General features: G+C 48.0%; 1 protein-coding gene across 4 annotated transcripts in view; it reads right to left on the reverse strand.

Moving 5' to 3' along the window:
• Positions 1-17,126, reverse strand: part of PLAG1 (PLAG1 zinc finger) — a 48,862-nt gene that overhangs the window by 12,142 nt on the left and 19,594 nt on the right. Inside the window, exons 2-3 of one of the 4 annotated variants that reach the window (XM_068166743.1) lie at positions 9,454-9,859; positions 6,412-6,646 (exon numbers count right to left, since the gene is read on the reverse strand). The exons of 2 other annotated variants lie outside the window; for them this stretch is intronic. The gene's annotated coding sequence lies outside the window, so the exon portion shown is untranslated. The remainder of the gene's footprint in view (positions 1-6,411; positions 6,647-9,453; positions 9,860-17,126) is intronic. One more of the 4 variants, XM_068166744.1, reaches the window with a different exon arrangement.

The raw sequence follows: 17,126 nt of genomic DNA on the forward strand, positions 1-17,126 counted from the left end.
GGATTTAAGATGCAAAGGGGACAGATTTAGATGGGAAATTAGGAAGAAGTTCTTTAGAGTGAGGGTGGGGAGACACCAGAACAGGTTGCCCAGGGAGGCTGTGGACATCCCTTCCCCTGGAGGTGTTCAAGGCCAGGTTTTGAGGTATTTTTAAGTGGTTTTTTTTTTTTTTCATTCCCCCTAGCCCCATCAGGTGATGACAGGACTGGGGAGAATGGAACAAAACTAGAAATGGGTAGATCCAGATTGGATGTCAGGAAGAAGCTCTTCCCCATGAGGGCAGCGAGACACTGGCACAGGTTGCCCAGGGAGGTGGTGGAAGCCTCATGCCTGGAGGTGTTTGCAGTCAGGCTGGATGTGGCTGTGAGCAACCTGCTGTGGTGTGAGGTGTCCCTGCCCATGGCCAGGGGGGTTGGAACTGGCTGATCCTTGAGGTCCCTTCCAACCCTGACAGTTCTGTGATTCTATGATTTCTAGAGATGTGACTATTTAACTGCCTCCTGGCTTACCTCAGGATCAGATCAGGTTTTTGAAAGCTGTGTCACAAACCCTGGACCAGCAGCTTTTTAACTCATTCTTCTGATATGCAACACTAGGAAGAGTACTACATAGCCTTAGCAGAATACAAGGGGGGGAATATTCTCTTGTGCCTGTCTTTTAATTCTTAAGTTTCTAGAAAAGTAGAACATGAACTTACCAACAGTTATTGTACCATGACCTAACAGCCTGTAATTTAACGTGGGAGAGGGGAAGAGGAAAAATGTCACAATACTCTCCACAATCTCCTCGTGGGCTTTTCATGCTTCAAATTACTTAGGTCTACTTTAAACCTTGAGAGCTCAGTTTTGGTTACTGAGGGTTCCAAAGGATTCCTGATGCTATACTAAATTAAAGGAAACAAGAGCTGCCTGGAGTTAACCCATCTGATAACTGTGGTTGTTATGGGCTTCTGATGAACCTCTGTGGCACTGCAGAGATGTTCTGCTAAAGCCCTTGGAGAGTCTGTGATACAAACAACATTGATGCTGCCTCAAAACCTGCAGGAGTGCTTTCATGGATTTGGGAATCACACCACCACCACCCCCCTCCCTTCCCCAAGAACAATCTGAGTGCTTCTGTGCAAGCAACCTTTGGGGACTGTTTAATCTATGAAGACCATTTAATCAATCAGGATGGTCATTAAGAGACTTGACCAGCTCTGCTATGAAGAGAGACTGAGGTCCCTGGGGCTGTTTAGTCTGGAGAAGAGAAGGCTGAGAGGGGATCAGATCAATGTCTATGAATATTTGAGTGGTGGGTGCCAGGATGAAGGTGCCAGGCTCTTTATGGTGGTACCCAGTGATAGGAAAAAGGATCAACAGGTACAAGCTGGAACACAGGAGGTTCCACCTCAATACAAGGAGACACTTTGGTATGGTGAGGGTGACAGAGCCCTGGAGCAGGCTCTCCAGAGAGGTTGTGGAGTCTCCTTCTCTGGAGACTTTCAAGCCCTGTCTAGACACATTCCTGTATGACCTGCCCTCAGTGATCCTGCTTTGGTTGGACTCAATCATCTCTAGAGGTCACTTCCAACCCCTCCCATCCTGTGATTCTATGTATAGGATGTGTTATTTCTATAAGCAACCCTGAGCAGAAGCAAATCCTGTGTATGCAAAGTAAATGCAAGCACACATCTTGAAGGTGCAAATGAGATTAAACACTAATCATCCCCAGGAATTAATGGCTGTTCATAAGGAACATTACTTTCCTGTGTCCCTGGGCATCTTAGTATGAGACCAGGTGTGCAGGTTAGATCAGTGGCACATCTAGGCCAGTATTCTGGCTCCAGGAACAGTCTAAAGTAAGAACAGGTCACAAAATGTGGTATTGCTCACTGATACTCTCCTGACCTCCAGCTACTCAGGTGTCAGGGACCTCCTGACCCATATGTGGTTTCTGCCAGCTTAGCAACTTTCAGCCAATCACCTTTCCAAGCCATAGTCCAGATGAAGGCTCCAGAGCTGCACACAGCCCTGGGCAAGCAACTGGAGCAGACACTCTTGCAGTGCCATTCTCAATTTTATGCTGTATTTCTTTCCTGTAACATTTGGGTTGTGTTCTGGTGACCAAGGACCTCACAATCTCATGGAACCATCAATCCCATCCCCACATTTTACTCCTCAATAGCAATACTCAGCTCAAGCTCATAATCTTACACATAACCAGAGTATTCTACCCAGTGCTTCTCAGTTACCCTCACTTATCTACACTGAATTCCATCACCCATTTTGAGTCTTCAGCACTTCAGTGTCCTTCTACTGCTCTCCACAGCTGGCTCTCTTCTTCATAGCAAACTTGCTCACCCAATTGCTCATCCCTTTACAGATACCATTTACCAATGTCCTGAACAGTACAGATCTCTGTGGAAGACAGCTGGGACCCTCCTTTAATTGAGAGCTGACCTTCTACCCTTTGATCCTACCTTTTAATCTGTCATCTACTCAAGCAAAGACCTTCCCTCTTGCATTATTGCTCCTTAGTTTCCCTAAAAAGCTTTTTTGATCAAGTTCACTTTGATTTTTGAACCAGAACACCTTTGATTCTTGCCAAGTCTCCAAAGCTAGCTGCATGGGACAGGACTCCTGCAAATGCAGCTTTGAATCTTCCCAAATCATGCCCAGAGGCCAGCAGTTGTGTTTCACTGCAGTCAATACCCAAATTGCCTGCTGCAGATTTCAGATTTGCCTGGTGCAGGTCTGCCTGGCTCAGACCACTCCTCAAACCATGATGTTTACCCACTGTGCAGAAGGTTCTTCTAAACTGGAATGCTTTAAGGGATCCTATGGGAAGGCTGCAGAGGGACTTTTCATAAGGGTGTCCAGAGACAGGACAAGGGGGAATGGTTTCAGCCTGAGGGAGAGCAGGGTTAGACTGGAGCTGAGGAAGAAGTTCTTCAGTATGAGGATGGTGAGACTCTGGAATAGGCTGCCCAGGGAGGCTGTGGATGTTTCCTCCCTAGGGCTGTTCAAGGCCAGGTTGGATGAGGCCTGGATGAGGCCTTGAGCAGGCAAGTCTGGCTGAAAGGTGTCCCTGCCCATGGCAGGGAGGTTGGAGCAGATGATCTCTGAGCTCCCTTCCAATGTGAGCCATTCTCTGATTCTGTGATGACTGACTGCATATACTTTAAACACCACCATTAGGTTGCAGAGCACAACCAGATAGGATGAGAAGTGACAAGTTGTACTTCTGGAGACAGAGTCATCTAATCTGGATTGAAGTGCAAGATGTTTTTAACAGTTTCAGGAGTCTGTCAAGTAGAAGGGCTTCTGCTGCTCTGGTCTGCCAGGTGGATATCACAATGACATCAGTGAACTCTGCTTTGTGCTGTGCTCCTCAATAAGCTGAAAAAGTGAACCTTATTGAAGAGCTCAGAAGGTCTGCAGGGCAGGCAGCATCAAGGAACTGGCTGTGCTGGAGGAATTAAGAATGCCAGAAGGCAGGGACAGGTTTTAAATAGCAAAGCCTGTAAAATAAGCATGGAGTGTAAGTCAGAAAATATGGGACTACAATAATCCAACCTGTGACTCACCATTTGGGCTGGGAGAAATCCTCTACCCTACCTCAGTATCTGTCTGCTATCTAGCTAACACAGGCTCAAGCAGAGGGGGCAAGGCAGTGGTAGTTGAAAAACCTCCAGCATTGCACAGAAGCTGCAGGGACTGCTGTTCAAGAGAGACAGGGAACCACTGTCCAGCAGGAGCTAGAAAGATGCTGAGGGGCCTGGAGCATCTCTGTGAGGAGGAAAGGCTGAGAGCCCAGGGGCTGTTTAGCCTGGAGGAGCCTGAGAGGGCACCTTCTCAATAGCTAAAGGGCAGGGGGCAAGAAGATGGGGCTGGGCTCTTTGCAGTGGTGCCCAGTGATAGGACAAGGGGCAAGAGGCACAAACCACAACACAGAAAATTCCACTTAAACATAAGGAAAAAATTCTTTGCTCCAAGGGTGCTGTCCAGAGAGGCTGTGGAATCTCCTTCTCTGGAGTGACTGCAAATTCCATTGAACTTGGGCAACCTGCTGTGGGGGATGCTGATTTAGCAGAGAGTAGATGATCTCCAGAGGTCCCTTCCAACTCCCACCATGCTAGGATTCTGTGACTGTCCTAGCACAAGACCTTTCACAGGAGATTTCCCTCAAGAGATCAGGTTAGATAGTTGGGAAGCTCACATGTGGGACAAAAAGACAACTGCTGAATGAGAGAAAGTGAGTGAGTGCTAGAAGAGTCTCCCCACTACATACACCACATCCCAGGTGTAGGTGGCAACTACACATTACTCCAAAGAACACAGCAGAAGCCCAGTCCTGCCCTGAACCACACTGCCTGGGGGCAAAAGCTGTGACATTGCCTCTTGTAACCCTGGCTTCTCATATGATTTCTTGGAGCTATTCCAACTGGAGTGCTGATCCTGGCTGACCTGTCTCTGCCTCTCATCCCAGCCCCAGAAGAAAAGCAACACATAAGAGAGTGCCCCATTTCTGAGCAGCCACTGATCTTCCAATGCACCCTACAGAGGAGAACTGCTGTTCTACCTGAGAAGGGGAAGCACTCCATAGATCACTACAACTTTAACAAGTGTCATGTTTAGTCTCAGTGGCCTTTGCTACTACTGCTGCAGCTGGGACACTGGACAACTGTATCACTGACCTTGTGTGCTAAAACACAGAAGCCTCAGGCAAGGACAACTGAAGACACACACCACTTGGGGTAACATCAAGGCAAATCCCTCTTCTAAGCAGTGCTCAGCAGACCTGCACAGTACAGACACCAAGTGGAGCTCTGTTGATGTCCAGCTGTATCTATGCAGCAGTGCCAGCATACACCTAAGCAGCTTACTCTGAGCAGTGATTCACAGGCTGTTTGTACCCCCTTCTGCTCCGAGAGCCTCCTCATTCATGAGGCAAGCACACGTCTCTGCCCTTGTTGCACCTCCCTTCAGCCTGTCAGGCAGCACATTCTGGGGTGCACCTCTGAGGCTGGAACAGTTCTGAGATGTGCTGCCAGGCTGACGGCTAGAAGCAGACATGCATGATTGAGAGCTACACAACTGAACACAGCAGAGGGAGGTGAAGCCAGGCAGTACCCACAACAGTCACCTGGAGTACAAGGTTTGGATTCAGGTAACTGGCAGCAACTACTGGATTCGGTTTCAGGCGGCAAAGGCAGAACCTGCCAGAAGTCCACACAGAGTCCGCCTTGGAGCTGCACCAACAGAAAACCAATCTGGGAGGTCCTGCCAGCCTGATGAAATGTCATAATGATGTAGTCACCAAACAACTTTATCATTCAATCACAAGATAATCAGCTTGTTATTGGCAGGGCAATCAAGGCAGGAAGGCTGACAGGGATGAGGAGGTTTCTCCACATGGCGTCACCGCGCAGCAGGTCACAGACAGCTCGGAAGGGATCAGCTTCCCTGCTGGCACAGCAGCAGGTTCTGACACGCATACCTGTTGCCCTACTCTACCCCAGCTCCACCTCCCAAACACACAGGCTTTATCAGATCAATGGCATATTCCTTCACAGGCCTGCTGGACACGCTTTACCACAGTAAACATCCACCAACACTACTACCAGGGGGGTCTGTGATGAAGGACTTGTGTCCTGCGAGGTCATTTTTGTTCCCCACAGTCCAAGAAACCATTTAAGAGCTCTGCTCCTTTTACTAAAGCAACTTAGCAGATTCTGCTGCCCTGATTTCCAAGCCTACATTAAGTGATGGGATAAAAACCCAGGCAAGACTTCGCCTTGAACAGCTGCAGACTGCCAATGGGGCAGGCTTCCCGAAAGGTGGAAGGAAGATGGTGACAAAAGAGATGGAATGGTCTTATGACTGTATGGGATGCACCAGTGCTTTGTGCAAATGACAGGGGGGAATAAAAACAACCTCCTGGAGGGCAGATGGAGACAGGAGATGATTTTGTGAGTCCTGGAGAACGTGCTCATCTAAAATGCTCTCCGCCAAGATGCTTGAGCTCCCTTCACGGAGGTGGAAAGCAGCTGTAGGTTAGCAAAAAATGTGCAGCCCAAAAGGGGTGGTTTAGCTCCATTTTATTTCCAAACAGGTTGTGAAGAGGTGAGTGTTACAGTCACCATGTGCTCCAGCCACTTTTCAAGGGAGGTGTCTAGAAAAATGGATTTATTCACTGGTTTAGCTGATGGTGCTTTTGCAGTGAAAAATGACGAGCTCAAACCCCCAAGCGGGTCATGCAGGGAGCGCTCCCCTGGCTGCACACCAGATCCTGGGCACTGTCAGCAAACATTTCTAATGAGCTCAACTGGCACAGTGGTCTCAGTGTGGAACATCTTCTGCATTTTGCAGGGTGTTGGAGGTTAAGTGCTTGAGCAGTGTGTTGTTTACAACCGTTTACGTTCAGCACCTTTGCATTGCCTGTTTCTTGTCCCCTTCCAGACTGGCATAATCCATTGCAGTCTTCTGGGAGCTCTGCAGGAAACCCTCCTTTCACCACTCTGCCTTTCCAATCTCCTGCTGAGCTGAGCTGAGCTGAGAATTTCAAGGTTCAGATGCACCTTTCGTTTCTCTTCTGAACTCTGGTGGCTACCTTTTAGCTAATAACTCTCCCTTCTTCACATGGGCTGCAGCTTTGCTATGTGCTAAGAGAAATCAGAAAGAAATAAAGAGGTTACTCCTCACCCCACTCATTCCAAGCTCTATTTTAATGCTAACTAGCTTCTTCCCTCAGGAGCACACTCGATTCACCACTCCCCCACCCCCAACTTTTCTCTTCACCGTGTTCCCTTCAGAAGTGCAAGATGCCTTCCAAATTACTTCCACATACTCCATATGCTGCAGTAGGTTTTGCTGGGACCTACTCAATGGGCTAAGTTGGTTGCTATTGTTTCAGAACTTGAAATGGTCAGACACTGCTGGAGAGGCATCTGAGTAATAAAGGGCTCTGATTTCCTTGGGTTTTTAAAGGAAAATGAAACACAAGAAACAACAGCAGGCATGGCATTTGGAGCTGCACACATGTGCAGCTCACTGTCCCTGTGCTGAAGGATATTACTCCCTGGGAAATGCCTGGGACATTTAAGGGTCTCATTTGTAAAGACAATATGGTCATACTCTGCAAGGCTGCTGGGCCCCTCAGTTCAGGAAGGAGGTTGACTTGCTGGAACGAGTCCAGAGGAGAGCAACAAAGGTGGTGAGGGGCTTGGAACACAAGCCCTGTGAGGAGAGGCTGAGGGAGCTGGGGTTGCTTAGCCTGGAAAGGAGGAGACGCAGGGGTGACCTTATTGCTGTCTACAACTACCTGAAGGGAGGTTGTAGACAGGCAGAGGTTGGTCTCTTCTCCCTGGCAGCCAGCACCAGAACAAGAGGACACAGTCTCAGGCTGCACCAGGGGAGGTTTAGGTTGGATGTTAGGAAGAAGTTCTATACAGAGAGAGTGATTGCCCATTGGAATGGGCGGCCTGGGGAGGTGGTGGAGTCATCATCACTGGAGATGTTCAGGAGACTTGATGGGGTGCTTGGTGCCATAGGTTACTTGCTTAGGTGGGTTGGATTGGTTAATGGGTTGGACATGATGATCTTGAAGGTCTCTTCCAACCTGGTCTGGTCTGGTCTATTCTATTCTACTCTATTCTATTCTATCAGCAATGCTTCACCCAGGAGTGCTAGAGTGGCATTTCCTTAAAGGAATAACAAAGCCAAACAAACACACACACTCCCACCCAAAACCAAACCAAACCAACCAACATCCCCCCCCCCCACACACAAATCCTATAACAAAAAAACCCAAACCAAAACAACCAATAATCCAAAAAACCAAACCAAAGAAAAACAAACACACACACCCAAAACACACCAAACAAGGGGGGAAAAGACCAAAGAAAGCCAACCCCAAACCCCAGCACTTTTTTTAACCTGCAGTGTTTGTGTTACACCTTCCCCCCCCCCCCCCCCCCCCGCTACTCTTTTCATGGCTCCTACAGGTTCCTGCAACACAGAGTGCAAAGCTCAAAGGGTTCTGGAGCAGTTGTTAGTCACAATGCTAAAGAAAAGCTTCAGAAGGGCACCCCAGTTGCAAAGCCCTGCTGCACCTCCCCCTGAGCAAAGCACGAGCAGGCTGCTGGAGCCGGGTGACAGCGCAGCGCTGGATCTGAGGGCGCAGCGCTGGATCTGAGGCTGCAGCAGGATTTACAGACACTCGGAGCATGACTGAGGTCTGGAGCAGGGGGGCAGCATAACCAAAGCTGGAGAAGGCCGCGATCAGCCGGGAGCAAACCAGGGATCAAACCAGCTGAGAAAGGAGGCAGAAGAGTGCAGCGTGGGTTTGGGACTTGGCACAGCAAAGAAATGCATCATTAAAGCTCTAAAGTGAGAGTGATGAAGGGATGCCGTTTCAGGGAGAGGAGCAAGAGATCAAAGATATACAAAACCCATCCAAGCTTCTGACAGGGTAAGCAAGAGCTCTGTGCAGTCAGGGACTGGAGCAACTACCAAGCTCTGAACCAGCAGCACAGAGGTGACACATGAGACTTGTCTGGGAGGAAGGCAACCCAGCACTTGTTAGCCTGAAGGACAGGTGGCATGGGCAGGACGTAGGCAGCAGCAGGAGGAAGGAGAGTCCCACACAACACCCATCCATCCTCTGTGCACCCCCTGAACACTCAGCTCCTTCCAGCCTTCAAACCCTCTGCCCCTGCAGCAGCCACACAAAGGAGCTGAGCTCCGGGGAGCATGGAGATGAGCCACCCCACACACCCAGCTCCTGGCTGTGTCTAACTGAGCTGTGCCTTTCCCACAGCCTCCGGGCTCCCCAAGGCAGGCAGGGAGTGTGCTCTGTTGTGACTTTAGCACCAAGAGCAGGGTCACCTCTCTGCCTCTAGAGATCTCCAGACTTCCCAAATAGGGCAAGGCAACTATGGGATAGAGCTGCAAAGACTTGGGCAGCAAAGATGACTTGATGCCACTCCTCATGGGATGGATCTTTCACACAGATGGCAGAGAGCACAGAGAACAAGGTGAGGAAGACAGAGAGGTATGAGGGAGCTGATACAGTAAAGTTTCTGAGAGGTCCTTCAGTACAGCAGGATGGGTAACTAGACAAGGGTAGCTGAGTGAAGACTGAACAGAATGTGCTGGATTTGACATGCACCATTTGGGGGCAGGGGATACCAAGAGTAAAGGTTGTCACTCTGGGTAAGAGGCTAAGAGACACAGAGGGATGTAGACAGCAGCTGGAGGGCAGAAGTTTGGAGGTGGTCAGTGAGTGACAGTGCATCTGTGGTGGGTAAGGAGTCCACAGCAAATAAATCAACAAATACTCTGATCCAGGTTTGAGGACAGCTAAGTTAGATGCCAAGGAGAAGGCTGCTACCTGAGCAAGAGAGCTCCTCTGCAGAAGGAGCTGAAAGCCTCCTGTGAGGTTATTGTGCAATGGGCATGCAATACTTACTGGATCGGTTTCCTCCTCCAGCCTCTGCAGGATCCTGTAGCCGTTTCTTGGGTATTGTTCACGTCTGATGAGTCACAGTGCTTGCAGCAGGCCCAAGCCCAGCTGGACACTCTAGCATAGGTGAGGCTACTGACCTTTAGCTGCTGGGTTTTGACCCGGTTGCCTCTGCTGGGGCACTGTGCACCATCCGGGGGGCAAAACCAAACGGCTCCTGGGTTCAGAGGCAAAGTCATTCGCCAGCCCACGGCCCAGGCCACGCAGGAGGGCACTGATCAACAATCCTGGTGTGTTTCTTTGTCTTCTGCTACGTCCCTTGCGGTCCTTTGTGCTGATTCATCCCCGAGGCCAGGTCCAGGTGTGCTCTCTCACTTTCCTTTATGTGGGCAGTGACCTGTATCTGTCCATCCTGCAACGATTTCTATCTGAGTAGGGCCAGACACACCTGAACTGGAGGCCACCAGAGCCTCGGCAGACTCTCTAAGACTAATCAATGGTTACAATCAACTTGCTTACAACCCCCAACCACAAACAGCAGCGCTCTTGGCTACCTGCCCACACGTGCAGAGCATTCACCTCCAGTTGGGAGGATCCTGGAGTGAAGAAGGATGTGAGGACATGTGTCCTGAGCCAGGTGGGAACAAATACAAACTCCAGCACACCACAAGCCACTGACATGAAGAAACCTTCCAAGAGGAAGCCACCTCACTGCCCCAAGCATTTAGTGCACTTGCAGCAGCAAGTAGTCCTTGCTGACATTAAGCCCAGCACAGACACATGATGCTGGAAGAGTGTGCTCAAGGTACCATCCTCCTGTGGACTGAGCCATAATAAATTGGTTTTGTTAATTATTTCCCAGTGATCAACAGCCTGGACATTCTTTCTCACTACCTCCATTTTAAGGTTCACAAAGGAACAATTCTACCTATTATCTGCTTGAGTGAACCTTATGTTTCCATACTCAGAAAAGCAAAAGAGAAGGGGAAAAAACCAAGAATAAGCAGTACATTTTGCATGCAGTTTGTTTCCTTCTCCCCAACACACAGGAAGAATATCATGCAGAAGGTCAAAAAAATCCCCACATTATTCCTCATCCTTTGCCTTCAAGAGACTAACAGATAACACAAATGGGTTTGAGTAGCAGTAGTGCCTATTTGCAAGCATATCTTCTCTAAGCCACTGAGATGCCAAAAAAGAAGGGCTCAGGTGGACAGCCATTTCAGATCTAAGTCCTGCTCCCATCTCTCTCATGTACAGTTTTGAGCCAAGCACACCATAACTCCTGCATACCAGCTAGTGCATTGTCCTCAGCCAAGAAACAAACCCAGGTGACTGAACCCAGCCCAACTCTGTCAAGCATGCTCTTCTCTTGCAAGCTGACCCAACCATCCCAGTTTCTCACATGCAGCCCTACCCACTCTGCTCTTGCCAGATCCTCCACCACCCAGCAGCCACAGCACCATGCTCCTCCTTCAAAGCTTTTGCTGCTCTCATGGCAAAGCTGAGGAATCCCTTCAGCTAAAGCCCTCGGATCACCATGGATCAAGTGCTGGAGCTTTCCATCAGATACACAGGTTTATCTTTATTTACAGAAGACAGTATTTCTTTACAGCTACCATTAGCAATTGAAAAGGAAACGTACTGAATGTGCCAGAGATGAGCAGCTGAAGCAGTGAGTGGCTAGCTGGGTAGCTCAGCTATCTTAATGAGCTTCAGTATTGCATCAAATGCTGTAAGAGCGACAGATCCCTAACGCCAAGTTAGTTTCAGTAACAGCTCCCTCCTGCACATCTGCAGCACCTGAAGTTTGAGGCTGCATTTTCTTAGTTTTTTTTTTTTCTTAAACAACAAGATAAAGCTATTAAAAGAATCAGCAGTAGAGCAACTTGCTCAGATGGTTGAATCTGCTCTCATGACAGTAGGAAACATCCAGTGAAACCACAGAGAGGCCAGGTTTCAACTAAGAAGCACCAACGTTCTATTTTTTTAACAGCAAGGTATTAGCCTGGGGCCTTCACTGCCAGAAGGATACAGTCAGACAACAATAGAAGAGGAAGAGGAATGGAATAGGAATGGAAATAGGAATGGAAATAGGAATACGAATGGAAATAGGAATCGAAATGGAAATAGGAATCGGAATGGAAATAGGAATCGGAATGGAAATAGGAATGGAAATAGGAATGGAATAGGAATGGAAATAGGAATAGGAATGGAAATAGGAATAGGAATGGGAGTAGACCAGACCAGGTTGGAAAAGGTCTTCAAGATCATCAAGTCCAACCCATCACACAGGTTTGAATGGCTTAGGTTGGAAGGGACCTCAGAGATCATCCCTTCCACACCCCCCTGCCAAGGGCAGGGATGCCTCTGATCCAGAATGATGATAGCAAGAGGGTTTCAGAGAAAATAACATCAATCCTTCCTTTTTTTGTTGTTCAGGACAAAATCCAAACCAGCAGAGTTAAATAAGAGAGGATTCCACCCCCCCACCCCCCACCCCCCCGCTGTATCTTATGGTTATAGCACCCCTGGAAGCATCTGATAGCAGCTAATACCAAGACAAAATACAGGACTAGACAGAGCAGTAGTCAGAATTCCTGTGTTGGATCAGATCTGGAGAGGAAAACATTTCTGTGCACTCCTTAACAGCAGCCTCCCATTTCTCCAGAGCATCTTTTGAAACATGCAGTGGAACTTGCATGGAGTATAGCAAAGTGTATGTTTTAAGGCCTGGGGCACTGGGATACCTGCCAAGTCACAACAAATATGTATACATAATCTAATCTACTTACATTTTGAGTGGAAACTCTGTGCCCTTTAGATATATCCCTCAAGGCTACGAATAGCATACTTGTTGGACAGGATGAAGTTTCCCTGTGTAAGTAATAACTAACCACGCCTCCTGGCTTCCTCCAAACACAAAGATCAGGGAGGGAGGAGCGATGAGGATGAAGGTGAGAAGGTTTGGAGATAGGGAAGAAGATTAATTTTGAGATTAAAAAGGAGAAAACAGAGGAGAAAGAGACAAATTCCAGGTGGATTAGGAACAAGACTCTCTTCACAAAAGTTGTAAGAAAGCAAACTCCTCACCCTGCTCCTCCTTTATCTGGCAGGTGACAAGCTGGCATAAAAATCCCCCCAAAGGACAATCCTGTGTGGAAGAGAAGGGAGCCTAAAAAGTGCAATGAAGCACACAGCAGGGGCAAAGCAGCAGTGCCAGCAGGCTGCAAGGCAACACTTGCCATCCAACTGATTTGAATACACAGAGGATTATTCAGACTTGCTGTGGTCACCTTTTCTTAGGAAAGGTGTCTAGAAAGCCAAGTAACAAGATCCCTGCGAGCCTGGTCGGGCTTCTACAGCTAAAAATAACAGTAACAAACCCAAATCAAAACAGTTTAGAACACACACGAATGTAAACAAACAGGGGCATACTTTTGACAGCACGAAGCAGCAGTTGGTTAACCAACTGCGCTGCCTCCTCACTGGAGGCAATATCCCTAACTCCCTCCAAAAGCAGGTGACTGCTGGCTTGGAATAAATAAAATTGGGCTTCACACTGCACTTGTTTCTGTGACCTATGAACCTTCTGTTAAGAAAAGCTAAACAACTGGATAAATTTTAATAAGAGATCTTTGCATTTGGACTCCAGAAGAAAAATGTCACTGGCAGCCTTACTTGCTAGCACTAACCAACCTCTGGGTAATATCTCCTAAGCCTTTGAAACACTTGGTCTAAGTGCACACAATAATGGGCAGACTTATCTGAAGCAGATCTAGTGGGGTCTACACTGCTTGGTTTAGCAGGAGTTCTGCTTTCCCCTTTTTCTTTACTTCTAACAGTTAGAACTGCAGATTCCAAACTACAATTGCCCTGCTTACCCAAGCTGAATAGCAGAGGGCAGGCGAGGCAGAGGTGGGGGCTCAGGCCTGCGCCATCAGTGTTTGTAACTGCACAAACAAGCACTCTGCAAGGAAAAAGAAACACTTGTGGACATGAAGCATGGATTGATGAGCATGTGAGGCTGGGTGCTACACCTTGACAGCAGAGCACCCACCCAAGCTTTCTAGTATTAAGAAACTCAGCTGCAGAAAGCACATCTCCTTCCTGCCTCCCATCCCAGCGCAGAAACCTGCTGGAGTCAAGAAAGGTGTGCAGCCCCCTCCCCTGCAGGGAGGGCTGGAAGCTCATTTTACTGAATCACTCTTCTGCTGTATTATTGACCACACACAATACACTTATTTCTGACCTGTAGTGCTGATAATCTTCCATCCCTCTCCCCAGACACACCACTCTCTCCCAGCCATGCAAGCTGCCACCACAACCAGTGCTGGGGAGAAACATCTGAAAGAGTTAGGCTTAGTGAAGGAATGGCTAAGGAAAATGAGACAAGGCTACCCAAACAGGTACAGCCTGCTGGTTGCAACACATCCCTTTCTGAAATCATCTGTTTCCTTACCAAAGCAGAGAGGTGCTTTCAGAGCCTCTATCCCATGGGAACATGAGAACGCGTCAGACATCTCTATTTCGGTCTTCCTGTCACCACACTTGTCACCAAAACTTTAGGGTTTGTACCCAAAAGGTTGCACTCACAAAGAAAAGGGCTGATACTTCCTTTGAATTGCAGGGCCAGGAAAAGCAAAACGGTGAGACACCGCCTTTTTGTTTGAAAAACCACCAACAAGCCAAACTGACACAAAACAAACCAAAGAAGAATCACTCAGTGTGGAAATAGCTACGGTACAGATAATTGCTGCCAGTTAACCTCAAGGCCTGATCCCTCATCAGATTTGATAGCTGCCTTGGCAAGCAGCTTCAGCAGTTACTTTCTGATCTCTGGACTCAATCCCAAAAGCAAAGCAGCTATCTCCAGAATTAGCTCACTCCACCTAAGCAAGTACCTTGTTTACTGGGTTGACCACAGGCAGAGACAATCGTGCCCAGCCAGCACCCCGAGATGGCCAGACACAAGAAACCTCCTCGCTGGATGCCTGGCTGCGTGGCTAAGGCAGTGCCAGGCTCAAGTGCCCGGCTCAAGTGCCCACCAGCTGCTGGGAGGCAGGGGGTAACAGCTCTGGCACAGCACATTAGCCAGCACTTTGGGACAGGAGGTGGACACATCTGTCCAGCTCACAAGACAGCAATCTGTCAGCTTGCCCACAGCTTGGTTATTTCGAGCATGCCTCCACACTGCAACAGTTGAAGACACTGTGCTTCTTCCTCTCTGCCTTGCCTTCTCGCACTGAAGTGTGCTTGTCTGATAACACATCATACCAGGCCAGAGAGCTGAAACAGTCCAATTAACCCAGAGAAGTAAAATGGTCAACTTAAGCCTCCAGAACAAGCACAGGCCACAGGCACAGTGTAAGTCTTTGGAGCAGCCTGGTGTTGACATAAGCGGAGGAAGAGAAGAGCCACCTCAAACAGGGATGAGCAGGTTGGGTTTCTTGCAGTTCTAGCTCAACCTGCAAAACACCCAGAAACTGCACCTACAGATTTTCCATGGTCTCTTGGCTCTTACCACACTGAGCAGCCAGAGTCAGGAGCAGCAGAAACTTCAGCGCCCTGCTAAAGAAGGGGATTCGGCACTGCCTTGCAGACCAGTGTCTGGGAGGATGGAGAGGGGAATCAACTGGTAGAACAGACTGAGATAAGGCATGAAAATAAAAACCAGATTTTTTTTACTCACAACATCCCATGGCAAGGAATTCCACAGCTCCATTTCACATTTTATTATCAATGGCTTGCTTTCAGCTTGCTCTGAACCCACCTCCCACTATTTCGTTTTCCTCTCATCTAACAGTGTTGCTCCCCCATTTATGTCACTCACGACTCCCTTACGATGCTGTCTGTGATATGAAATCTCCACTGTATTCTCCCTTCTGTGGTCTCTTACCAGGCTGAAAAAGCCTAAGCCCACTTAGACCTTCCTTGCATGGAAGCTGTTTCACATTCATCACCTTGTGCTGTGTTTTTACCATTCCACATGTACGTCTCGTACAGTATTCAGGACACAGCCACACCACAGACTGCTGCCTGGTTTGTGTCTTTCCCACCATTAATTCCCAATGTCCACTCAAGTTGACCTCTACATCAGGCAAGTCACTATAAATGTAATTAACAATGTGAGGCAGCAGAGGACACATGAACAAATGAAACATATTGGCAAAAAGGCAACACATCTTGGAAAAGGAAATCAAGCTCCACAAAGCAAGTGGAGTCATCTGAAGGAAACTATAAACATGTAGATAAGGGAGATGCAACTGAAGATTGTTCAGATGGGTGCCCAGGCTGACCTGCCTGGAGACTGTTGTGAAGCTGAACACTTTGGTAGTTGCTGCCACTAAAGAGCTGGAGATGTGAAATGAAATGAGGAGGATGCAGGCTCAAGAAGGAACTGTATCTGTCCTTCAAACATTTCTGCCCTAGAACTCCTTGCACAGTCTGATTAGACACTTGAGAGTTTACAAATGCTCAAAAGGTCACAGGAAAAGGTTATGGAAAGAGGCCAGTAAAGGTTAGTAAACACAAACCCACCACATCTGGCTCAGGAAGCCTTTGACAAGTGAAGTACTGAAACCCAGAGAGCCATGCCTATGCTCGTCCTGCTGCTGGACCTTTCACCACACCTTGGGTTCTGCCACTGCCAGAAACAGAACACCAGGCTTTGCTATGCACACAGTGGAATGATTCTGATTAAATCAAATGCAAACACAGAATCCCTTCAGCATTCACCAGGTTGATTAATCAAAAGCAGTTATTTGTCATCTCAGGCCTCGACTGGGCCGCCCATACCTACGCTAACAGTCGTCTCACAACTCTCGGGTCTGAAAGTAGGACAATTCCTCTGCAAACTTACAGGAGAGCTGACACTGCTGTCAGCAGGTACAAGTGCTAACTCAAATCCAGCATATTTTACTATTGGCAGAATAAGCAGGATCACATTTCACCACGCTGCCAAACACTTGCCATTATAAGACAAACTTCTCTACATAAGGCAGCTTAGGACTCGGCCAATCTGCCATTGTTTGGGCTGAGATGTTAAAATTCCTGTCTGCTTGAGTCTTTTATTTCTTCTCTTTTCCTTCACTCAAAACAGTGCTGTCACTTCAAAAAAAGACAAAAAAAAGGTTAATGTAAAAAAAAGTTTTGTCTGTGTCAAAAAAAAACCCTGGCAGACTTGTCCTACATTTCCTTTTCCCAGAGTTCTGAACCCCTGCCCTTTGGGATGGGGATTTGACATTAGACAGGGATAGTGGTAGAGCTGTCATGCCTCTGAACTCCACTTGAGTTGGGCCAGTTTCTTGATCACTTATTCCACAAGTCCTTCAGCCCTTCAGAAACCAACCTCTTGACTCAGATAACTGAACTCTGTCCTAGAGGACTCAGATTCTACCAGAGATCTTGGTGTCATTTAAATTCAACACTACAGGAGTCAATTTTCCAGGTCCTTGGCGTGAGTCTACAAGAAGTGATTTGCAGAAACACTTAGTGCCTGCCGCTGCAGGGGAAGCTGCATACTGAAGAGGTTTGGAAGACAACAGCTTTGAACAACTCAGCCTGCTAAGCCCAGAACAGGTTCTCCAAAAAAAAAAAGCCATGAAACTTGAGTCTTAACAAAACAACAAGCCTCAGAAAGCCCACAGGAGCTGTTTGCTTTCTTCTCATTCTGCATT

Source organism: Melanerpes formicivorus, unplaced genomic scaffold (genome assembly GCF_026170545.1).
Source record: "Melanerpes formicivorus ecotype bairdi unplaced genomic scaffold, bMelFor1.0.p_v2 SCAF_105, whole genome shotgun sequence".
Classification (NCBI taxonomy): Eukaryota; Metazoa; Chordata; class Aves; order Piciformes; family Picidae; genus Melanerpes; species Melanerpes formicivorus.